This window comes from Culex pipiens, chromosome 1, assembly GCF_016801865.2.
Source record: "Culex pipiens pallens isolate TS chromosome 1, TS_CPP_V2, whole genome shotgun sequence".
Lineage (NCBI taxonomy): Eukaryota > Metazoa > Arthropoda > Insecta > Diptera > Culicidae > Culex > Culex pipiens.
Window position 1 is genome coordinate 87,422,464 of NC_068937.1, and position 26,903 is coordinate 87,449,366.

Consider the following 26,903-nt stretch of genomic DNA (forward strand, 5'->3'; position numbering starts at 1 on the left):
TTGGCCAATATGGGTTTGCATTAAAGCGATTGCTTATTTGAATTTGCAAAGGAGTGACACTCCAAGAAACGAAACGAGTTTTTATTGGACCTTACCAGGCTGCTTTGTACACATGTATACCTTTAAAAGCCCTTGGCATTTCGGACTGCTATCAGCAGTGGAATCCGGGTCCAGCCTAGGGTGCATTCCAGGCAGATTTTTTCGCACTTCACCTACACACATAGCTTTTGCAAACTTGAAACTCCTCGAGACGATGCGCATCGTCGTGGTGGGCTACCACGTGTTGGGTGATTCTCCAGGAAACTGATATAAAAAATAAAACAAACATGTTTAGCATTTTTAATGGATTTGGCAAAATTGTTAACAATTCTGTAATAACAATTTTGTAGATAGCAACTTTTCAAATTATATTTTTTTCTTGTAAGGTGATATCTTTTGTGGAATTCCACAGTATTGCTCAAAGGACGACGGATGGAAACGGGGCTAAGCACTGGTAAGCGGACTTTTCCAAGAATGTGTGAAAAGCGGAAAATAACATCCACCACATAGTTCCTTGGTCGTCGTCGTCTTTCTGCTCTAAGACAGACGTATGCGAGGACATTGCACTTATTCCTATTTTTTTCGTTGAGTGAAGTTGTTCGGATTGAAGGAGAAGAAAGACATTTGAAGAATGTGAACCGGCGGCCTTACTGCATTCGCTGGGGAGTTTGTGTCTGTTGGAAAACTCATCCGGTTACCGTTTTTCGCAAGCCTTCCTTTTTTTCTCACTCAAAGCTCTTAAAGTCTACATTTTCCAGACACAGCCATGTTCCCTGGAGCCTTCCCCAGAACCGCGACTGACTGATGCTATACACAAAAAAAAAGTGTAAAATTACCCGACACGGAAACCTTGTTTTAGACGTAAACTCGCTTCATGTAAATTTGAAATCCGATGTAAATGGTTGAATGCCACTTAAACACCCATTATGTAAAATTAGATTGTACGTAACCGGTGAATCTCCTGTAAATGAAAAAAATGCTTACGAAAATCTACAAATTTGAATGGACGAAAAACATGTAAACTGTGAAAAGCATTTAAAAACGTTTCATGTAAATGCTAAAATAATGTAAAATTCCAAATGTTTCCCTGCTTTTGTGTTTGACAGTTAGCGAAATCAAAACAATTTTGTGCTGCCGCGGGTCAGTTCGGTTGCTCGGAAATGTAAGTTTCTTTCCGGCGGACCACTGTTACGGTAAAATTGGCAATCTTTATCGATGGTGGGGACACTTTTGGTCGGTGTTAAGAAACCGGTTCCTATTCCCGATTGCAAGTGAAAGAAATAACAAACAGAGAACAATGCAACAATGATTTGGATGTAGCAGAAATAGCTTTGTCAGCACAAGACCAGAAGTCTTCGTGAAATGTTTCTGGATCTGCTTGTTTCAAAAGGTAAGTTTAAAAATAAAGCTGGAAAAAATAATTTAAAATTCTCATCATTCTTTTTCGAAATAGGTTTCGGAAGCTGAAGTGCACTTGCTTGTGTATCAACGCCGGGATTCAGGATGTTGCCCATTCGCTGCCGTTCTATTAGCTAAAGTTGGTTTGTTTACAACGGTAGACCACTCGCTGCCGATCGAAAAACGTCTTTAGCATTACTTGGAAGTGCCATCGTTAAGAATCAACACCAAACAGGTATGTGTTGGAAACACTAATTTGATTCAGTTTTAATCATCAAATATTTTTGTCCAGGTGGAAATGGTTTCCAGCGAGAGTTATTTTGACTTTTCTGCGATGGTTGTTGTCTTGGGGGATGACGAGTAACTCCAGGGAATACCTCAGTCTAGAAGCAATGCAGTTGCGTCGTAAAACATGGACTTTCTTGGGTCCTGGCAGGCTTGGGGGATGTTTTCGGACAGCTCGAACACGAGTCCTTGTTAAGCTTCTCGTGGACAATTACCTGGATTGTGTTGGCGGAGCAGCTAGTAGTGGCTTGACCAAAACTAGTCTTTATGCCGCTCGTTCAGTTGGGGCTCTTATTCTCTTTAGTGGTGTCCTCGCTCACGCGTGTCGATTATGCCACGGTACACTCCAAACAGGTGAACACCGGTGCCCGAGAGTAATTCACCGATGACGGAACTGCCGTGGAGTTGTAGAAAACTGACCCGAACATAGCGTCCACATTGTTTTCGGCCTACACATGCTGTTGGTTTTAGTTTAGGTCAGCATTGCATCTATTTTAAGAAGTATAAAAGTCTTCCAAGAACTTACCAAAGATCGAACTTATGTGGTAAGGGGAAATTACTAAAATTTGCACGCTTAGCTTTTTTATTTCTTTTTAATCACTATTAATTTACAAAAACGGTTCTTATTTGTAGGAAATTCTAAGGAATTTATAAAAGGAAAATCGGCTTGAACTGAAAACTAAAACAAAACTGAATGCAACTTCAAAAACGAAAACAAACAAACTTGGCACGTTGCATGAGAATTGATTAAAATTGTGACACGTTGTGGAAAAATTGGTCACTAAACTCATCACTTATTCGGTATTCTTTCAGAAACGTGTAACGCACAAGAACGGTTCCCTGACTGAAAAGTCCGTCGGACGTCCGTCGTTTGTCGTCCGTGCAATCGTACGACGTCGCACGACAATGTCGCGTGACTTTCGCACGAATGTCAGACGTTTTTGCACCAAAATGTCGTATTTGTCGTACGATCGATAATCGAAATTGTTCGACATTGTCGTACGACATTCGACCGACGTCGCACGGTTTTGTTATTTAGGATGTCGTGCCTTTGTCGTGTGCTGTCATTTCGGTATTTTGAGGTTATTTTCAAAATAAAATTCACTTTGTTTATGTTTTTGATTATGTTTATTCATTTGTATTAGTTTGCACTGGCCTGACACTTTGTTTTTGAAATATTTACTATCACTGCAGCCATAATTTTCTTAATTTCGCTTAATGACGGGATTGGCCGTTGCACAAGAAGGAAATACAAACCGACTCCTTTTGGTCCGACGATGGCCAACCACTTTTGGAAAGGTTCTGCTTGTCTACCCTTCCAATGTTCGAGTGCTGCCCCGTGGGAAGTTTGTCCACCTCGATCGCCTTCACCCGGAGGATGTTCTCGGCCGGAAGTATCTCCAGGAAGAAGACTGAGTTTTGATAATGGCGCTTTTGAGATTCCGCTAGAAGTCCAACACCACCAACGCATTTTCATTGTCCTTTTCCTCTTGCTAGTCCACGTCCAGCAAAAGCACTCTGGAAACTGTTTGTACAGAACTGGAACAAATAAAATAATTTTAAAAAAATGCAGGATTCAAGAATTTAAGAATTTTAAGACATGACGTGTTTTATAAATATTTTGCATTTCAAAATTTTGAGAAAGAAAGATTCATGTTTTGAAATTTAAAAAGCTGACTTTCATCAGAATTGTTGGGTTAAAAAAAATGAAACATGTTATGTTTGATTTTATTGTGGGTAGCAGTGAGGTTCTGATGTATCCAATGACAAAAATAAAATATTTTCGAAATGCCGTTGCAAATATTTTTCAAAGTTAATATCAATGTTATAAATAATATTTATAAAAAAAACCTTAAATATTTGAAATCACAAAATTGTAAAACAAAAAAATAGATAAATTTTAAAACATATGATCTAGTTTCTTATTGTATTTTTTAGAAATACAAACCTCAAGATATTAGGAATCAGAAATTTTAAAAATATTAAAATATTAATACGAAGAATTTTAAAAGTATTAAGACTTTCAAGAATTTTTAAACTTCTAAATTATTTGGAATATAAAAACTTGAAGAATTAAAATACAATTTTTCAGAATATCAGAATGTAGGATTTTCGAATACTAGATTTTAAGAGTTCTGTAAAGCCGAAAATTTCACAATTTTAGAATCTATGAATGTAAGAATTTAAGAATTGTATTATGTTAGTAGTTTATGTTTATGTTAGTAATTTAGAGTTTTAGCATTTTTTTAATGCTAGAATATATGGGTCATTCCATCTCAACTGTGCACGAAAAAGTGCAAATTTGAAAATTACCCTCTCCGATCCTGCTCAAATTTGGCAGGGCTGTTGATACTATCGAAACATGCAAGAATCCCGAATTTCATCCAAATCGGACCACCCCCTCCATTTTTGTACCTCCCCAAAACATCGACTTTTTGGCGATTTTTGAGCAAAACCCCTATTTTCAAACGGCGATAGCTCAGGAACCACAAATCTTAGAAGGTAGGTCTTAGACTCAATTTTGAAGGAAATTGGACGTAGAATCCATTTCCGTGATCAAAATTTTGATTAATTTATTTTTTCTACCTGCATTGCGCAATTGAAAACTTTAAACGGCCGTATCTCAAAACACCCCATCTTATTTTTTTGATTTGACCTCACCATCGTATTCCCCGTCCAATTTTACATAAGAATCACTTATCGACAGAAATGAATATGTTTCGTTCCAGAGATATCGAATTTTAAAGTTTTGAGTTTTTGAGATTACCTACATCAGCTTCATTCGCCGCATCTGCTGGAAGCACACAGGCGGGCTGATCAATAACTGCTACCTGATCATTTATTGAAATAATAATTCATCATAAATAATCTATATCACTTTGAGCAAAAATTAACTGTATAACTGTAGGAAACAGGAGTTTAATCGCAAATGTTTATCTGCTCAAAAAAAATTAAGTGAATTTCTGTGCTAACTCACAGGACAGAGCAATAACGACCTACAGTAAAGGGCAGAATTGGATTACGACGGAGCGTGCAGGAAAATGCAATTGATCTTGTAAGTAACACTGAACAATAAGTGCACGATACATTATTGAGTAAAAAAATATGAAATAAAATTAATAAAATTTGTTGATACGTTGTATTCTAGTGAAGGACGATCACAAGGAGTAGGAAAAGGATTTCTGGAAAGTATAAAAATGAAAAATGTTAGAAAATTACAAAGTTTGATCTGCTGCGAAGCGGCTAATTCCGCAAATAAAGTTGCGATGACTTCGACACCGTCAGAACAACAATGTTTTTTTTTTCTGCTATCATTCTTGGATTCTTGGAACACAATACGGCTGCTGTCCACACGTATAAATATTTTGTTAATTAAATGTACCGTGACCAAAATCATCTTTTAATCAAATGGAGCTGGCTCACAATATAAAAATCGATTTAATATGATCAAACTTTTAATCCATAAATCAGATTTTGGGTTTTTTGCTAAATCGTCAGTTGTGTGCTATCTTGTGACAACGACCATTTAGTACTATTCGAGAAAATCGATTTAAAAGTTTGACGATAAATATTTTCAAAATTATGAATGATAGAGTCAAACTTTTTGTAGCAATCGGTTCGTATACTATCGCTAAACAATCGCTCCAAGTTTGGTTAAACCAGTTAAAAGATACAATACATTATGTAAACAAAAATCTGAAAAGCACGTGTCACAAGTGTGTTTTGAAAGTAAAATTGTACTACGTGTCACAAGTGTGCACAGTATTCCCATACAAACTAAAATAAGCTTAAATCAATAGTTTAACCGACTTAATCAGTATATTTTCAAAAACAAAACATTGCATTGCCTTTAGAAAATGTGTATCAACATAAATTTGTGAAAACAAGAGAAATTTTCCACATTTTCCAACAACATGTATGACGTGTCACAAGTGTGCACGATCATTTTGATGATAAATTGGTCTATGTCACAAGTGTGCATTACGATATCCGGGAAACGGAAGCGAGTTCCCAAAATCGGGTTAAAGCATCTTGTAGTGTTTGTTAAATATAGCAAAACGTCTTCATTAACTCAGTTTCGACCAAAATGGCCTATGTCACAAGATAGCACACAGCTGACGAAATAGCACTATTTTGCTACCGCCCATGACAAAGGCCCTAGTCATGGCCTCGGGAGTACTCTAAAACGGTTAGCAACACGTAAAAAACGGTGCATTCAAAATAACCCAATAAATATTCCTTACACAAAAAAGATTGATCAAGGTATTAGCTATTTGAAAAAATATTTGCGTAAAATTATAAAAATAAAATTAATCATCTCTCAGAACACCAGGTAGCAGTTTTTAATCAGCCGGCCTGTGTGCTTCTAGCAGATGCGGCGAATGAAGCTGATGTAGGTAATCTCAACTACTCAAAACTTTAAAATTCGATATCTCTGGAACGAAACATATTCATTTCTGTCAATAAGTGATTCTTATGTAAAATAGGACGGGGAATACGATGGTGAGGTCAAATCAAAAAAATAAGATGGGGTGTTTTGAGATACGGCCGTTTAAAGTTTTCAATTGCGCAATACAGATAGAAAAAATAAATTAATCAAAATTTTGATCACGGAAATGGATTCTACGTCCAATTTCCTTCAAAATTGAGTCTAAGACCGACCCTCTAAGATTTGTGGTTCCTGAGTTATCGTCGTTTGAAGATAGGGGTTTCGCTCAAAAATCGCCAAAAAGTCGATGTTTTGGGGAGGTACAAAAATGGAGGGGGTGGTCCGATTTGGATGAAATTCGGGATTCTTGCATGTTTTGATAGTATCAACAGCCCTGCCAAATTTGAGCAGGATCGGAGAGGGTAATTTTCAAATGCTGTTCCGCTTCAGATGGAATGACCCATATGTCATCTTGAGAATTTTATTAGAACTAGGATCTTTATTTTTTTTCAAATTCTTAAGATTATTAATAATCTTGAATTTTCTCATTTCAAGATTTAATGGTTTTTTAAACTATGCAATTTGAAGAATCTGAAAAGAAGCAAGGAATTGTGGAAATTTAAAAATTTAAGAATGTTGGAATTTTTTAACTTAAAATTTTTATATTTCTTTTAATTAAAATTAAAAATTTATGGAATTTTAGATTGATAGCATTAGGAATTTTAGAATCCTCGATTTTTTTAATTTAGGATTTCAGAAGTTAAGAATTTTGAAATTTTAAGAATTATTAAATGAAATAATCTTAAATTCAAAATTGTGCAATTTCAAATTTGAATATTTTTCTTCGTCGAATTATTGGATTTATGTTTATGTTTAGTTTAGCGTCATACAAACGCACTCCCAAAACACCTCATCCAAAACACTACTCACCGGTTCCATTAACAAATTCTGGCTGTTTAGAAACGTCGCGGGAGTTTATTATTCCGTCCTCCTCCATCTTTTTATTCACGCGGAACAGTGATTGACTCCCGAGCTTGAATGTTCCGTCTCCCTCCTTCTGTTTCCGACACATTCAACACTCGGACACTCCTTCTCCTTTGGGAATGCAACTTCCGCGGAAAGCAAAACACTAATCCGCTTTCTCAATCGCAGACTGATTCCTTCCGATACCGTCCTCCGGCATAGACCATGGACATGGCCCACCGAATTAACGATATGTCCCGTCTTCGTCCTTCACCGCCACGAAAACCGAAATCTGGAAATCCAGAACATAAGACTATGATTTGGCCGTTCGCCACTCCAGCCGAAACTTTCCGGAAAAGTAACACAACTTGCCAAAATCCTCCAGTAGCCCAACAGCAACGACAACTGGTTCAATCTTGGGTTTAATTCGGTTGAAATCAAGTCCAAACAAGATCAACTGAAGAGAACTGTCAAACTGTTTGCGTCGACGAAAATCGTGACGTCGAAATTAAGGAAAATCGATGGAAAAAACAATGTCGCGCATGTCGAGTGTTTGTCGTGCGTTTGTCGTCTTTTCGACCAATCGATATCGAAACGGTAAAATCAAAACCGTGCGACAACTCGTACGACGTGCGACATTTTTCAAACAGGGTTCATGTATAATATAGTTCTGTAACCGGCCACTGTGGGGTGAGTCGAGCGAATGTTACACGTTTGTTACAGATCACCAAATTTGCAGTTTAAGTTAGAAACACTATTGTAATTTTAATTGAAACAATGTACAATAGGCAAAAGATTCGAAGATTCACGAAGATTAATTTTTGAATATATGAGTAAGCGGAGTAAAGCTAAGACAGCTGATATTTTTTTAAAGATTTTTCTGAAAAAATGTTTAAAAATAGTTAATTCAAAATCGTGGCATAGAACTCTTGGTTAGCGTGTAGATTTTGCTTGATTTGTTTTGCAGCAAGCAGAGTGCAGGTTAAATTTTTTAATCCACCAAGGTGTTGACATCGAGATTCAACCAGTGCGGAGTTGGAAATGAAGTTGCTGGTAAAAAAATCCAGTGCAAGGTGGAAGAAGCGGCATTCTCGACTATTTGGCCAAGTTTGGGAAGATCGTAGATTGGCAGAAAGGTCGGTCATTCTGGTGCTGAAGAACAGCGCCTGCTAGTGTGACGCGAAGGTGGCTCGCCAGCTGTTTTGGGTGGATCGTACTTTATCCAGGGAGGGTGTTTAGGTGTTGAGTTCGTTACTTTGAATAATACATTAATTTAAATATTTTTATCTTTTCAGATGTTTTGAATCCATGGATTGAGTAAGTAGATCTGCAGTTAATCAAAACCTTTCTCATTAAATGAATCAACGTTTGTAGGATCTTACCGCGAATGCCAAATTAGATGTAGAATAACAAGTAAAAAATTTCAGTTGAAGGTGAATTTTTCAAGCGAAGGACTTGTGCGGACGGTTTACGTGCCTACAGAGTGGACGCTACAAGCGATGCTACAAGCGACGCGACTGGTTTGACAGGCCAAGCGACTATACGCGACAACGCGCGACTGGATTTTTGCCCCAGAGTGGACGCGACTAGAAGCGACTCCAAGCAACGCGACTGGAAGAAGCAATTTCAAAGCAAACATTATATTTTTTTTATGTTAAATGCAGTATTTGTTGGGCTCTAGTTCCAGAATGGTCCTTTGAAATAATTTGATGGCCACTGGCCACTCCGGAACCGATTCTGAGTGTCCCCCGAAGAACCAACAAAGTGGCCAATATCTGATAAGAGCAAACACTGTCAATATTGGTATCACAATTCTTTATTTTGGAAGAACATTCTAAAAATGGTCCTCCAAATTAATTTGGCCACTGGCCAGTCCGGAACCGGTTCTGAAACACAGAAATTTAGAAATTTAAAAATACAAATACAGAGCAAATGATCGATAACTGGAACGTATTCGAATTAAAAAGCACTCAAACGTTATAACCAGTTGTCAATCTAGTTTTGAAATTGCAACTCGATTGTTCGACGATATCCGAGCACGTGGTTTTGTTTTTGACGGCTGTCAGTGGAAATAGCAAATCCGCTTCTTATTAAAAAAAAATTAGATTTAAAATAAAATAATCTGAGATTTTGAAATTAAAGAACACATATTAGGGATGCGGTTATCCGCATATAGGAATATCCGGATATTGTTATCCGGATCACCGGATATCCGGATAATTATCCGCACAATCCGTACTTTTCGGATATTTTCAACAAAATTTAATAGTTTTTTGAGATTTTTCTTAATATATTTTTCTTTAATCATAATATGGGGGGGACATTTTTTCGCAATATGGTAGAGCACCCAGAAATCGCAATGCTCCAGTATTCATACACTTTATTTAAACTGTGTTTAACTAACTTATTATTTGGATGAATTGGTTATGCAGTATACTTACACAGCAAAAAATCCGATGGTAAAATCGCATGCAAAAGCATGCACATCACCTTCGTCAAAATAAACACTTAATATTACACACTGCATGTACAATTTTTGCAAACACAAAAAAAAAGTTGCAACCAACGGGATTCAAACCCAGCACCAACAGTAAGGGCTGGCGCCTTAGCCCACTCGGCCATCAGACCGATGAAAATCTGAAAGGATAAACGCATATATGAGCTTGACATTTCGGTCAAGTAGGTTTCCCATACTGTTGGGCTACACATTTCAGGGTGTAAAATTACATAAAATTGCATAAAATAATGCAATATTTATTTTACACGCAGGCCTTTTACACGCAGCTGGATTACTACTTTTTTAGCTGTGTATTTATTGATTTCCAACACTATCAAAACCAAACAAAATGAGTTCTGTTCTCCATTTATTTCGACTGCAGCGAGTAATCATGTTAATGTAGGAAAACAACTTATTTTGTTGGGAAAAATATTCATCGTATTAGGGCCTTACTGAATGTCTGAATTTCAAGAAAACTTATGATTTGACAACTTGTTTTATGTCGAAATGGATATTTTATATCGAATTAACATAGGTTGAGAACAGGGTATTTTGAAATTTTATAGACTTTTATCTACACCACAACTTCAATTTTTGCTTTGAATTTTATAAATATTATTTTACAAATTTTAAGATTTAAAAATACAAAAATTAAAATATTATAAAATAAAATAAAAGAAGCATAATAATCCTAAGTTCAAATTTTTAAAAAAATTATAGGTTTTGAACACCAAAATTAAATTGCTATACTGCCCATGTTCGCATAAATGTCCCATATGCAAAAACAGCAAGCTGAGAAAAACGCAAAACAAGTTTGTCCCACACATAAGGCTACGTGTTAAGTTTTCGTGAAAATACTGGATTTCCTCTTGATTTCTAGAACAAAGTACTGGATGCTATATGCTTTTCTGAAAGAGCTCGCGATTTTGAACCAAACTGCATCAATAACTCAAAATCGATGAAAATGCATATGGGACATTTATGCGATCAGGGGCAGTATATGAGAAATAAAAAATACTCAAAGAAATTATAATTTCAAAAGTTATAAAACTTTTAAAAATCAACATATTAAAAAAACATTCAATTAATTAGAAATTAAAAAAAAACGAACAAGTTCGTACTCCGTAGTAAAATTAAGAATTTAAGAATTTAAGAATTTAAGAATTTAAGAATTTAAGAATTTAAGAATTTAAGAATTTAAGAATTTAAGAATTTAAGAATTTAAGAATTTAAGAATTTAAGAATTTAAGAATTTAAGAATTTAAGAATTTAAGAATTTAAGAATTTAAGAATTTAAGAATTTAAGAATTTAAGAATTTAAGAATTTAAGAATTTAAGAATTTAAGAATTTAAGAATTTAAGAATTTAAGAATTTAAGAATTTAAGAATTTAAGAATTTAAGAATTTAAGAATTTAAGAATTTAAGAATTTAAGAATTTAAGAATTTAAGAATTTAAGAATTTAAGAATTTAAGAATTTAAGAATTTAAGAATTTAAGAATTTAAGAATTTAAGAATTTAAGAATTTAAGAATTTAAGAATTTAAGAATTTAAGAATTTAAGAATTTAAGAATTTAAGAATTTAAGAATTTAAGAATTTAAGAATTTAAGAATTTAAGAATTTAAGAATTTAAGAATTTAAGAATTTAAGAATTTAAGAATTTAAGAATTTAAGAATTTAAGAATTTAAGAATTTAAGAATTTAAGAATTTAAGAATTTAAGAATTTAAGAATTTAAGAATTTAAGAATTTAAGAATTTAAGAATTTAAGAATTTAAGAATTTAAGAATTTAAGAATTTAAGAATTTAAGAATTTAAGAATTTAAGAATTTAAGAATTTAAGAATTTAAGAATTTAAGAATTTAAGAATTTAAGAATTTAAGAATTTAAGAATTTAAGAATTTAAGAATTTAAGAATTTAAGAATTTAAGAATTTAAGAATTTAAGAATTTAAGAATTTAAGAATTTAAGAATTTAAGAATTTAAGAATTTAAGAATTTAAGAATTTAAGAATTTAAGAATTTAAGAATTTAAGAATTTAAGAATTTAAGAATTTAAGAATTTAAGAATTTAAGAATTTAAGAATTTAAGAATTTAAGAATTTAAGAATTTAAGAATTTCAGAATTTAAGAATTTAAGAATTTAAGAATTTAAGAATTTCAGAATTTAAGAATTTAAGAATTTAAGAATTTAAGAATTTAAGAATTTAAGAATTTAAGAATTTAAGAATTTAAGAATTTAAGAATTTAAGAATTTAAGAATTTAAGAATTTAAGAATTTAAGAATTTAAGAATTTAAGAATTTAAGAATTTAAGAATTTAAGAATTTAAGAATTTAAGAATTTAAGAATTTAAGAATTTAAGAATTTAAGAATTTAAGAATTTAAGAATTTAAGAATTTAAGAATTTAAGAATTTAAGAATTTAAGAATTTAAGAATTTAAGAATTTAAGAATTTAAGAATTTAAGAATTTAAGAATTTAAGAATTTAAGAATTTAAGAATTTAAGAATTTAAGAATTTAAGAATTTAAGAATTTAAGAATTTAAGAATTTAAGAATTTAAGAATTTAAGAATTTAAGAATTTAAGAATTTAAGAATTTAAGAATTTAAGAATTTAAGAATTTAAGAATTTAAGAATTTAAGAATTTAAGAATTTAAGAATTTAAGAATTTAAGAATTTAAGAATTTAAGAATTTAAGAATTTAAGAATTTAAGAATTTAAGAATTTAAGAATTTAAGAATTTAAGAATTTAAGAATTTAAGAATTTAAGAATTTAAGAATTTAAGAATTTAAGAATTTAAGAATTTAAGAATTTAAGAATTTAAGTATATCCAGCGTACGGTTCCAGCGGACAACCCAGCGTTCCCTCCTGGATGGGGGCGGTCGTTTGCGAGCGTGGTCGCTGCCGGTAGCGGCGATGCGACCCAGCAAGGAGTCACCGCGGAAGATCTCTTCACCCTGCCGGAGTTCTTTGCTCTCGCGGAGGAGATGATGACGCGGTTTCGGACCTGCCGTAACAAGGCGGAGCAATTTCTGGCCCTCGGGGAGCTGATGATCAAGCACATCTATAAAGGATAAAAAATTGTGATCTAGTTTTAAGCTTTCTCTATTTCTATCCCCTTTCCCTTGCAATTTTAGTAAGTTTTTTTTTCTTATCTTTTTCTTACTTTCGGTAACCCCTTAACTATAAGCAACAATTGTTCCAAAATGGATTATGATGTAACACACAGCTGAAAGGAACTCCAAAACTCTGTTATGTATTTCAAAAGAACTTATTGTATATTGATAATTCACCAATAAAACCGAATTGAAATTGAAGAATTTAAGTATTTAGGAATTTAAGAATTTAAGAATTTAAGAATTTAAGAATTTAAGAATTTAAGAATTTAAGAATTTAAGAATTTAAGAATTTAAGAATTCCCGGAGGACATTCAGAACCGGTTCCGGAGTGGCCAGTGGCCACCAAATTATTTCGGTGGACCCTTTCTGAGATGCCCTTCCAATATGAAGAATTTCGATACCAATATTGACAGGTTTTGCTCTTATCAGATATTGGCCACTTCGGTGGTTCCCCGGAGGACATTAAGAACCGGTTCCGGAGTGGCCAGTGGCCACCAAATTATTTTGGTGGACCATTTTTGAGATGTCCTTCCAAAATGAAGAATTTCGATATCAATATTGACTGGTTTTGCTTTGATCAGATATTGGCCACTTCGGTGGTTCCCCGGAGGACATTAAGAACCGGTTCCGGAGTGGCCAGTGGCCACCAAATTATTTCGGTGGACCCTTTCTGAGATGCCCTTCCAATATGAAGAATTTCGATACCAATATTGACTGGTTTTGCTTTGATCAGATATTGGCCACTTCGGTGGTTCCCCGGAGGACATTCAGAACCGGTTCCGGAGTGGCCAGTGGCCACCAAATTATTTCGGTGGACCCTTTCTGAGATGCCCTTCCAATATGAAGAATTTCGATACCAATATTGACAGGTTTTGCCCTGATCAGATATTGGCCACATCGGTGGTTCCCCGGAGGACATTAAGAACCGGTTCCGGAGTGGCCAGTGGCCACCAAATTATTTTGGTGGACCATTTTTGAGATGTCCTTCCAAAATGAAGAATTTCGATATCAATATTGACTGGTTTTGCTCTTATCAGATATTGGCCACTTCGGTGGTTCCCCGGAGGACATTAAGAACCGGTTCCGGAGTGGCCAGTGGCCACCAAATTATTTTGGTGGACCATTTTTGAGATGTCCTTCCAAAATGAAGAATTTCGATATCAATATTGACTGGTTTTGCTTTGATCAGTTATTGGCCACTTCGGTGGTTCCCCGGAGGACATTAAGAACCGGTTCCGGAGTGGCCAGTGGCCACCAAATTATTTCGGTGGACCCTTTCTGAGATGCCCTTCCAATATGAAGAATTTCGATACCAATATTGACTGGTTTTGCTTTGATCAGATATTGGCCACATCGGTGGTTCCCCGGAGGACATTCAGAACCGGTTCCGGAGTGGCCAGTGGCCACCAAATTTTTTCGGTGGACCCTTTCTGAGATGCCCTTCCAATATGAAGAATTTTGATACCAACATTGACTAGTTTTCTTCTGATCAGATATTGGCCACATCGGTGGTTCCCCGGAGGACATTCAGAACCGGTTCCGGAGTGGCCAGTGGCCACCAAATTATTTCGCTGGACCCTTTCTGAGATGCCCTTCCAATATGAAGAATTTTGATACCAACATTGACTAGTTTTCTTCTGATCAGATATTGGCCACATCGGTGGTTCCCCGGAGGACATTCAGAACCGGTTCTGGAGTGGCCAGTGGCCACCAAATTATTTCGGTGGACCCTTTCTGAGATGCCCTTCCAATATGAAGAATTTTGATACCAACATTGACTAGTTTTCTTCTGATCAGATATTGGCCACATCGGTGGTTCCCCGGAGGACATTCAGAACCGGTTCCGGAGTGGCCAGTGGCCACCAAATTATTTCGCTGGACCCTTTCTGAGATGCCCTTCCAATATGAAGAATTTTGATACCAACATTGACTAGTTTTCTTCTGATCAGATATTGGCCACATCGGTGGTTCCCCGGAGGACATTCAGAACCGGTTCCGGAGTGGCCAGTGGCCACCAAATTATTTCGCTGGACCCTTTCTGAGATGCCCTTCCAATATGAAGAATTTTGATACCAACATTGACTAGTTTTCTTCTGATCAGATATTGGCCACATCGGTGGTTCCCCGGAGGACATTCAGAACCGGTTCCGGAGTGGCCAGTGGCCACCAAATTATTTCGGTGGACCCTTTCTGAGATGCCTTTCCAATATGAAGAATATTGATTTTTTGATTTTTGATTTTTTATTTACAATTTAAAATTCATTTCGAACCATTTTGCAATTTTTTAATTAAATGTACTTTATTTATTGCATGAAACAATTCTACTGCCCATTTTATTTGTAATTTGAATAGCGAAAAGCTGAACAAAACATCAGAATCAATTTAAATCGCTTGATTTGGAAGCGACTGACCTCGGTTTGCACAGGTCGGTCGCGCGACCAATTTGACAGTTGCTTGTTCGTCGCTTGTAGCGCAGCGAAAAATCGCTTCTACTCTGAATAGGCGAGCGATTTCTGCTGGCCACAAATGAGTCGCGCGTAGTCGCTTCGCCTGTCAAATTAGTCGCGTCGCTTGTAGCGTCGCTTGCAGCGTCCACTCTGTAAGGGCCCTTACACGATTCCGGTTTGCGATCGCTGTGCCGCAGGCGCTCAGGTTGAAGCAGATCGCCGAAAAAAAAGTCACCGAGCGTAAGTGTTTCGGAACGACCTATGTACTAGAATAATGTTCTGATTTCCAGCAAGTTACCTCACCAACACGACAGCTATTCCAGAAGCGTTTTCCAAGAGCAACATCCGGATGAAGAAAGAGGAGTTCCATCAACGAGCTGGCTACGAAAATTCGTTGCTGGAACATCGTCAATGGACTCCACGGTAGAGTTTTCATAATTGTCGGAACCATTAGCTGCAGCGGCTGCTCGACGGCAGACAAATCGTTGGCACCGAAGCAACTCATCGGATCGGAGAACACAAAAATATTAGGTGAGTACATTCCGTATTGCCAAAATCACAATTTTCGTACATTGACAACATCTATTAGGACGTTATTTTTCTTCTTCTTCTAACACTTAGTGAAATCCCATTCACTTATTTCACTTCGCTGGATCTAGATTCCGACAAACTTTTGAAACGCAATGAACATCAAATGCGTTTGAAATTTACATCGGATTCTAGATTCAGCGGAGCAAAAAATTTTGTTCCTCCGGTAAATTTACGTTATTTTCATCGTAAATTTATACTTTTTTGAAATATTTTGCCTGGGAACGTTTACGTTGGATGAAATGTAAATTTCAAATGAAGTTAATGTAAATTAGCATCATTAATGACGTGCACTTTTGGTTCATCATTAATGATGTAAATTTACCCGATTTTTTTTTCTGTGTAGGACCGAACGATATTTTGGTATTGCCGATTTAAAGTAAGCTGTCCAATCTGGGGAAGCCTCTAAAAAAATACACTGTTACGTTGCCGATCCTCGAAAAACTTGATTTTGTTCAAAAAAAATATTTGGTTATGTCAGTATAATTTTGCTCTAAAGAGAAAGCTAAACAGACAAAAAGATGGCAAACCACAGCCACCTTTCCTTCCTCCGAGGCCTCCACTGATGCCAAAAAAGCGTTCTTCCTGTCGGAGGAAGGAGGAAGTAAGGCTGAATATCATTTAACGCAAACTATTCACAGCAGGAAACCACACTGAGCTATATTAGGAATTGAGCTCAACATTTATTATTAGTCTGTAGTGGTATGGCAGGAGTGGTTCTGGCAAGTGTGGTTTTGTACTTCCAAGAAGAATGAAGGCCTGAACGGCCTGAATCAAAATCTATATAGGTAAGAATATTCTTTCGGTAAAAATACGCTTTTGATTTTTTGTGTGGATTTTTAACTGCTCTAGCCTTAAAGGCGGATTGAAAAAATATTTAATATAACAGATTTGTAGAGAAAGTTCTAACCTTTAGAACCATCTTAATGTTTATAATTCTATTTTGATTGACAAAAGATTTCCCACTGTTAAGTTATCCATTTTCATAGAAAATTGAGCATCTAATTCAATGTACTGTTACATCTAATCAAACCCAGTTTTAAGATCTAGGCTCTTTCATGTTTGACAGCTAGACGCATCTTCGACGTGTAGAAAGTTGTTTCTGAGAAGGTTGTTTCGATTTTTTCCACTCCATCTCCGATTTAATCAGGATCCACTCTTCAGCTTATAAATGCTCTCAAACCTGTTGTCCCTATTCAAGCTGTAGTCCCGAATCGCCCCAGATCATCGTACCATGCATTTCCATAGCTATGAGTTCAAAGTACATTTTGCTGGAGACGCATGGTGCTCTATGTTCAAGTAATGTACCGAGTTTGTTTCACTTGATTTAAGCTAAATGAGATGCACTTGAAATATAGTAATCGAGCCAACATTCATGAAAAATACTGTTGAGTAATTCTCTATGAAATAGTTGTTTTTTTTTATTTCAATTTTTGTATTTTTTAATTCGAACTTTTGGTGCCTTCGGTATGCCCAAAGAAGCCATTTTGTCCATATAATTTTCCATACAAAAATGATATCAGAAATATTTCTTAAATCTGTATCTTTTGAAGGATTTTTTTGAGCGATTTGGTTGTAGATATGGATAAGGACCAAACTGAAAAAAAATATGGACGGTTAAATTTTTTTTCATGATCCTTCATTTCATTTTTTTAAATAGGTCCTATAAACATATGAAAGACAATAGTTTATAGGACCTTTTCAAAAAAAAACTCTAGATTTTTTATATGTTTTACGGGACATCAAAAGCCAACTTTTCAGAAATTTCCAGAATGTGCAAAAATCTTTGACCGAGTTATGAATTTTTGAATCAATACTGATTTTTTCAAAAAATCGATTTATTGGTCGCAAAAAAATCAACTTCATTTTTCGATGTAAAATCGAATTTGCAATCAAAAAGTAGGTACATTATTGAAATTTCGATAAAGTGCTCCGTTTTCAAGTTATAACCATTTTTAGATATTTTTTTAGAAAAATATCGCAGTTATTCATTTTTTTAAAATAAGTGCACATGTTTGCCCACCTTTGAGAAAATTCTCTATATTGTTTGCTTTTTTTAAACTTTGTTGATACCAGGGCTGCGGAGTCGGGACTCCGACAAACGACTCCGACTCCAACTCCGACTCCGGCTTTCTGAGATTAGCCGACTCTGACTCCGACTCCAGCTCCGGCTTTCAGCTCGAATCGACTCCGACTACGACTCCAACTCCGGCCTACCAACTCTAGCCAACTCCGACTCCGACTCCAGCTTTCAACAAATGGTTGGTTCCGACTCTGACTCCTCATATTTTTATATGTTTTAAAAGATACTTAACTATTATTTTGAAAACATTGATAAATAGGATTATTTAAATACTCTCTAAGTGTCATGTTTTTCTCAAGGAAAATAAGTTCAAATCACAAAATGGAAAAAAAATCTAGGTAACAAGTTTTATGCGTTATTGAAACAGAACACAAAAAATATTTCCGGGTTTGAAGGCATTGTTAGAAGAACAAGTTTGTAAGTAAATTTGGATTTATTTATTTAACCTCAAATTTATATTAAATTTATTAAAAGCTAATAAATTTAAATATTAAATTGTTATTTTTTTACTGAATCATTAAAATAATGCATAATGATCGATTTAACATAAAAGTTCAATTTGATCACTTTTAGGCTGACATTTATAAAAGCACAGTGACTATCAAAATCACTTTGGTTTTTTAAATAACAATTTTAAACGAAACTTTCTTTAAAGCTCCATTGTTTTTTTAAGACGTACATGGACATCACGCCATGGCTGAAGGAGACTATTATTGCAAATCAATGTGTCTAAAAAAATTGTTCGTGGAAAGGACGCTTGTGGGGTCCTTTTCAATTATCCGTGACCTAGATTTTGTTACCCAGGAATTTTTGATTTATTTTAATTTTAAAATTTTCTATACATTTAAAAGGAGGCGCGAGACTCTTGAATCTTCACCTTAAGGGGAAGTTGAACGCGCGAGAATCCGTTTTTTTCCTGCCACTGCGCAACGACATGCGGGAACGTGCGCATAAAGCGGATGAGCGAAAAAGTGTCCAGCGCAGTTAAAAATATAAAAGTAGATTTGCTGCTAGTTTGACTTAGCGCGCACTCACAACAGCAAGTAAGCGTTGATACTATCAACTTAATAAATATGGAATCCACTTTTTGAACTAATGATAATATGGTAATTTTTTGGAGGTCATCCATAGAAACTGGGTGGTCGATAAACGACGTACTTTTTGTATTTTTATATAAACCCGTACCTAATCCAATCAAACATAGGCAAAATGGGTATCAAACTTCATTATTTTGAACGGCTAACTAAGAAGGTCAATTCTTAGACCCTGGTCACTCCGGAACCGGTTCTGGGTACCCCCGGGGAACCTATGAAGTGGTCAACAATGTATAAAAGCAAAGCCCGTCGATATAAGTATCCAATTTCTACATTTTTTCAAAGAAATTAATAAATTGCCTTTCTATGGCCACTGGCCACTCCGGAACCGGTTCCCGATTTCCTTCGGGGAACCATTGCAGTGGCTTATATCATAATGTCTAATGGCTCTAAAGCAAAGCACATCAATATGGGTATCATAATTCTTCATTATATTAGAATATTTCAAAAATATTTTTTTTCCAAAATATGTTTCTGGCCACTGGTAACTTCTGAACTGGTTCTGGAATTCCCCCGAGGAACCTTTGAAGTGGCTAATATCATACTAAAACAAAGCCCGTCAATATGGGTATCAAATGCATCATTTTGTCAGAACATTTCAAAAATGGTTTTTCAATATAATTTTCCACTCCGGAACCGGTTCCAGTTATCCCTCGGGTAATCTATGAATTTGCCTGTATCGGCCAATATAATATCAGAGCGAAACCCAACAATAGGGAATCAAAACACTTCATTTTGTCGTAACATTTCAAAAAAGGTCTTCAAAAAATATTTTTTTTTAATTAATAATAACAAACCGAGATCAAGGGAGGAAAAAAACCATAACATAAAAATAACAAGCCGTAAAACTTTTGAAATCGATAATTCAAAAGTTTTCACAACTCGAACCGTTTTGAATATTTTTTTTTTTAATTTTGGTAAAAAGGGTGAAAAATAACTAAAGAGAATGAAACAATTGCACTTTTGATAAAAAATAAGGAAAAATAGGAATAAATAAGACATGGTTTATCATTGATGAATTCATTTTCATCTAATCTAATCTAATCAAATCATTGATGAATTCATTTTCAGTAATAAAACAATCACAAAGGAATAAGTGAAAACATAACTTTTTACAAATAAACTTGTTATGTGGATAAGTTACGCAAAACAATGTTTAAAATAATTGAACTCAAACATTTAAATCGAGACACCGATTTGAAATCTATTGCTTTGTAGGAAGTATCACCAGTAAATTAAAGAAACAATTTGATCAATATATTGCTAAGTTAAAAATCAAAATTCAATTACTATACTAAGTTTTCTAACAGATTTTTTTTAAACAAATGGTTCTAAAGTCACCTTCAGACAGCTTTTTCTTTTGTTTTCTCAAAAAGTATATGAAATAATGTAGGTTGGTTTAAAATGTAGACATACACGTTTTTCAAATCACATAATACGTTTGAATTGCTCCCAATAAACTTTTGAAAAAAATTGTTCTAAATATTGGTAATTTAATAATTGTTAAACCAATTACTTTTTAGAATGAACCCCCTGTTAACAATTCTAAACAATTGATTCTATAAATTGACGAAGTAACCAGCCTAAACCACTTACTGCGCTTGAAGTGCAATTAATAAAAACAAATTGACAGAAAAATAATTCTGAAATTAAATTCTGTTTGCAATATACCTCCGGCAAACCATTGAAACACTTATTACAAACTATTGACGGAAATTGATTTCTCTCCGTTTCTATTAAAACAATTGACTCCAATCAACTAATCTTAAAAGATTTTTTTTTAATCATTTATGACATAAAAAGTTCTCTCAGCAAATTATAAAAAAAAAACAATTGGTTGAAAACATTTTCGAAAAAACAATCCTTATATCCGAGAAGAACCAGCGTTTACGGCTGAAATTTTCGTAATGAAGAAACCTAACTATCTAACAATCTCCATAACATTTATACTGTGGACAGTATCTCTGACAGACTATTGAAACAATTGATTTATTATCTTGACGAAAAACATTTCTCAAAACAATTACAATTTCTTTCAATAAAGTTTGTACCAGCTTTATGAAATGGATAAATAAATTTTGCAAATTATTAGAACAAAATATAATGAAAAAAAAACAGTCATTTTTAAAATATAACCAAGGATTTTTTCGTTTGTGGCATGACAAATAAATTTTGCAAATTATTGAGATAACTGGTTCAACAAATATATGCAAAAAACAAAAACAATCGTTATATAAATTAATCATTCGAAAGAAGCTCCAGCAGACTATTGCAACAATTAGTTCAACATCTTGAAAAAAAAAAGTTTCAAATCAATTACTGTATTGCAAACATTCTTAATCAACTATTGAAACAAATTATTGAATGTATTCCTGAACAAAGTATGTATGGAAAAAACAGTTATGTTTAAAATATTATCAAGGATATTTTTTTTCGTTTATGGCATGAAAAATAAATTTTACAAATTATTGAAACACCTGGTTCAACAAATTTATGCAAAAAAAAAAACAAAAACAATCTTCATATTAATTAATCTTAGGAAAGAAGCTCCAGGCAGACTATTGAACAATTAGTTCAACATCCTGAAAAAAAAAAACAATTCTCAAATCACATACTGTGTTACAAACATTCTTAGTCAATTAATTAAATTATTTAAAGTATTCCTGAAAAATATATTTATGGAAAAACAGTTATGTTTAAAATATTACCAAGGATATTTTTTTTCGTTTATAGCATGAAAAATAAATTTTACAAATTATTGAAACAACTGGTTCAACAAATTTATGCAAAAAAAAACAAAAACAATCTTCATATAAATTTTATCTTTGGAAAGAAGCTCCAGGAAGACTATTGAAAAAATTAGTCCAACATCTTGAAAAAAAAAATAATTCTCAAATCACTTACTGTGTTACAAACATTCTTAGTCAACGATTGAAACAAATTATTGAAATATTCCTGTGTGGAAGGTAGTCTCAACCATTATTGCAAATTATTGGAACAAAATATTTATAGAATAAAACAGTTATTTTAAAATTTTACCAAGGAATTTTTTTTTCGTTTATGGCATGAAAAATAAATTATACAAATTATTGAAACAACTGGTTCAACAAATTTATGCAAAAAAAACAATCTTCATATAAATTTATCTTAGGAAAGAAACTCCAGGCAGACTATTGAACAATTAGTTCAACATCCGGAAAAAAAACAATTCTCAAATCACATACTTTGTTACAAACATTCATAGTCAATTAATTAAATTATTAAAAGTATTCCTGAAAAATATATTTATGGAAAAACAGTTATGTTTAAAATATTACCAAGGATATTTTTTTTCGTTTATGGCATGAAAAATAAATTTTACAAATTATTGAAACAACTGGTTCAACAAATTTATGCAAAAAAAAAACAATCTTCATATAAATTTTATCTTTGGAAAGAAGCTCCAGGAAGACTATTGAAAAAATTAGTTCAACATCTTGAAAAAAAAAAATAATTCTCAAATCACTTACTGTGTTACAAACATTCTTAGTCAACGATTGAAACAAATTATTGAAATATTCCTGTGTGGAAGGTAGTCTCAACCATTATTGCAAATTATTGGAACAAAATATTTATAGAATAAAACAGTTATTTTAAAATTTTACCAAGGAATTTTTTTTTCGTTTATGGCATGAAAAATAAATTATACAAATTATTGAAACAACTGGTTCAACAAATTTATGCAAAAAATCAATCTTCATATAAATTTATCTTAGGAAAGAAGCTCCAGGCAGACTATTGAAACAATTAGTTCAACATCCTGAAAAAAAAACAATTCTCAAATCACATAATTTGTTACAAACATTTATAGTCAACTAATTAAATTATTTAAAGTATTCCTGAAAAATATATTTATGGAAAAACAGTTATGTTTAAAATATTACCAAGGATATTTTTTTCGTTTATGGCATGAAAAATAAATTTTACAAATTATTGAAACAACTGTTTCAACAAATTTATGCAAAAAAAAAACAATCTTCATATAAATTTATCTTAGGAAAGAAGCTCCATGCAGACTATTGAAACAATTAGTTCAACATCCTGAAAAAAAAAACAATTTTCAAATCACATTCTGTGTTACAAACATTCTTAGTCAACTAATTAAATTATTTAAAGTATTCCTGAAAAATATATTTATGGAAAAACAGTTATGTTTAAAATATTACCAAGGATACTTTTTTCGTTTATGGCATGAAAAATTAATTTTACAAATTATTGAAACACCTGGTTCAACAAATTTATGCAAAAAAAAAACAAAATCAATCTTCATATAAATTTATCTTAGGAAAGAAGCTCCAGGCAGACTATTGAAACAATTAGTTCAACATCCTAAAAAAAAAAACAATTCTCAAATCACATACTGTGTTACAAACATTCTTAGTCAATTAATTAAATTATTAAAAGTATTCCTGAAAAATATATTTATTGAAAAACAGTTATGTTTAAAATATTACCAAGGATATTTTTTTTTCGTTTATGGCATGAAAAATAAATTATACAAATTATTGAAACAACTGGTTCAACAAATTTATGCAAAAAAAAAAACAAAAACAATCTTCATATCAATTTATCTTTGGAAGAAGCTCCAGGAAGACTATTGAAACAATTTGTTCAACATCCTGAAAAAAAAAACAATTCTCAAATCACATACTGTGTTACAAACATTCATAGTCAACTAATTAAATTATTTAAAGTATTCCTGAACAAAATATTTATGGAAAAAACAGTTATGTTTAAAATATTACCAAGGATTTTTTTTCGTTTATGGCATGAAAAATAAATTTTACAAATTATTGAAACAACTGGTTCAACAAATTTAAAAAAAAAAAAAAACAATCTTCATATACAGTATGTAAACAAAGTATTTACACCCCTTGGGCACTATGCACATATTGTGATAAAACATGTAAACAATTTAAAGTTTGACACAAACCTTGTACTACGTTTTGTTCAGAAACTCATGCCGAACATTTTGCTACAAAATGCTCATGCAAAGATGATATCCATAAAAAAGTTTTATAACAAATACTATTACAGAAATCAAAAAAGGTGCAAAAAAAGTTTGTACACCTATCAACAAATTTTCACAAATAAAGTTATTTGTTGACAAATCACCATAAATCCAGTCTACGAACTCCAAATAGGCTTCCTTGACTGATTAAAAAATTATTTGGATTGAATATAATGTTTACTAACTACTTAGTATAAAAGTATATATAACTCTGGAAATTCTATTTAAATTGTATCTAAACTTAATTTTGAAAACTTTTATTTCAACTAAATGTCAATAAATTACCATAGAATTGCTAAATAAACATTTTGGAGTGGGTATTACACCGTTTTGGGGGTCTTTGTATTGATAGAATAGATTTTTCGTTGGAATATCGTACCAACCCGGAATTACGTCGTCGGAAAATCCGCCGGCATCCGAACCGGTCCACAACTCACAAACTAAACCTAAGTGGCATCGGAATGGGCATAAAATTTCCGATCTTTTGATACCCAAACATCTAGGTTTTCTATAAAACCCACGGTTTTAAATACCTGGGTAAAAAGTAAGTTTGATCCACGAGAACAAAAATTACGAAAGTCCATACTTTTTTGGCAGATTGCTAAAAAGAAACCATAACAACGTTTTGCCTAGGTATTTAAAAACGTGGGTTTTATAGAAAACCTAGATGCATGGGCATCAAAAGATCGGAAATTTTATGGACTTTCCGATGCCACTTAGGTTGACTTGTGAATTGTGGACCGGTTTGGATGCCGGCGGATTTTCCGACGACGTAATTCCGGGTTGGTACGATATTCCAACGAAAAATCTATTCTATCAATACAAAGACCCACAAAACGGTGTAATACCCACTCCAAAATGTTTATTTAGCAATTCTATGGTTATATATTGACATTTAATTGAAATATTTTTTTTCAAAATTAAGTTTAGATAAGTTTTATATAGAATTTTCCAGAGTTATGTTTACCTTTTTACTAAGTAGTTAGTAAACTTTATATTCAATCCAAATTATGTTTTTAATCAGTCAAGGAAGCCTATTTGGAGTTCGTAGACTGGATTTATGGTGATTTGTAAACAAATAACTTTATTTGCGAAAATTTGTTGATAGGTGTACAAACTTTTGTTGCACTTTTTTTGATTTCTGTAATAGTATTTGTTATATAACTTTTTATGGAAATCATCTTTTCATGAGCTTTTTATAGCAAAAGTTTCGGCATGAGTTTCTGAACAAAACGTGGTACTAGGTTTCTGTCAAACTTTAAATTGTTAACAAGTTTCATCACAAAATGTGCACAGTCCCCAAGGGGTGTAAATACTTGTTTTACATACTGTAAATTAATCTTTCCAAAGAAGCTCCAGCAGACTTTTGCAACAATTAGTTCAACATCTTGAAAAAAAAAAAGTCTCAAATCACTTACTGTGTTACAAACATTCTCAGTCAACTATTGAAACAAATTATTGAAAGTTTTCCTGAACGAAATATTTAGGGAATAAAAACAGTTATTTTTAAAAAGTTACCAAAAAATTTCATTTTCGTTTATGGTATGACAAATAAATTTTACAAATTATTGAAACGACTGGTTCAACAAATTTATGCAAAAAAAAAAACAAAAGCAATCTTCATGTCAATTTATCTTTTGAAAGAAGCTCAAGGCAGGCTATTGAAACAATTAGTTCAACATCTTGAAAAAAAAAAACAATTCTCAAATCACATACTTTGATACAAACATTCTTAGTCAACTAATTAAATTATTGAAAGTATTCCTGAACAAAATATTTATGGAAAAAACAGTTATTTTAAAAAATATAACGAAGGATTTTTTTCGTTTGTGGCATGACAAATAAACAATCTTCGTATAAATTAATCTTTCGAAAGAAGCTCCAGCAGACTATTGCAACAATTAGTTCAACATCTTGAAAAAAAAAGTCTCAAATCACTTACTGTGTTACACACATTTTCAGTCAACTATTGAATCGAATTGTTGAATGTATTACTGAAGATTTTTTTTTTTTAATTATTTTCTGTGTTGCACTAATTAAAAAAAAACATATTACCAATAAAAAAAAGTTTTTATCGGAACAATTTTTATGCTAATTATTGAAACAACTTTTTCAACATATTTATGAAAAAAATCTTCATATATTTTAATCTGTGGAATGAAACTCCGGCAGACTCAAATTACATAATGCGTGGAAATGTCTCTCAGATCACTACTCGAACAATTGATTCCTCATATTTACGAAGAAATAATTCTCTAGGAATTATACTTCTGCACTAATCTAGTCCGTCCCATATGTATAGACAGCAAGCCGAGAAAAACGCAAGATAAATTTTTCCCGCCCATAAGGCTTCGTGTTAGGATTTTACCAAAAAATGAAATTTCCTGCGGTTCGCTGGAATAAACTACGTAATTTTATAGATTTTTCTGATAGTTCACATGATTTTGAATCATTGACTCAAAATTGACGAAATTACATATGGGACGTACTCAATTTGAGCGGCAGTACAGAAACAATTGATTCAGTATATTCGTGAATTGAGCTAGGGACCATCCATAAACCACGACATTATTTTTTTTAAATCTCAGCCTCACACCCTCCCCTTGAGGGCAATCGTCCATACAAAAAAATCAATGGATCGTGGACAATCGCAAAAACACCACAACCGCCCCCCCCTTCCCCCCCCCCCCAAGTATACACGTGGTTTATGGATGGTCCCCTGTTCAATATAAATCAATTATAATTATGCCAAGTGCACATGCACTCACGCCACGCGGTTCTACATGTTCCTCAACATCACAAGCAAGGCAAATCAGATTTTACTGAGTCCCGCTATTTCTCCCTTTTCGTTCTTCCATCCGTCTCAAGGTCACCGCGTGTGTTGACTGATTGCTGCTGTTGGCCGCGTTT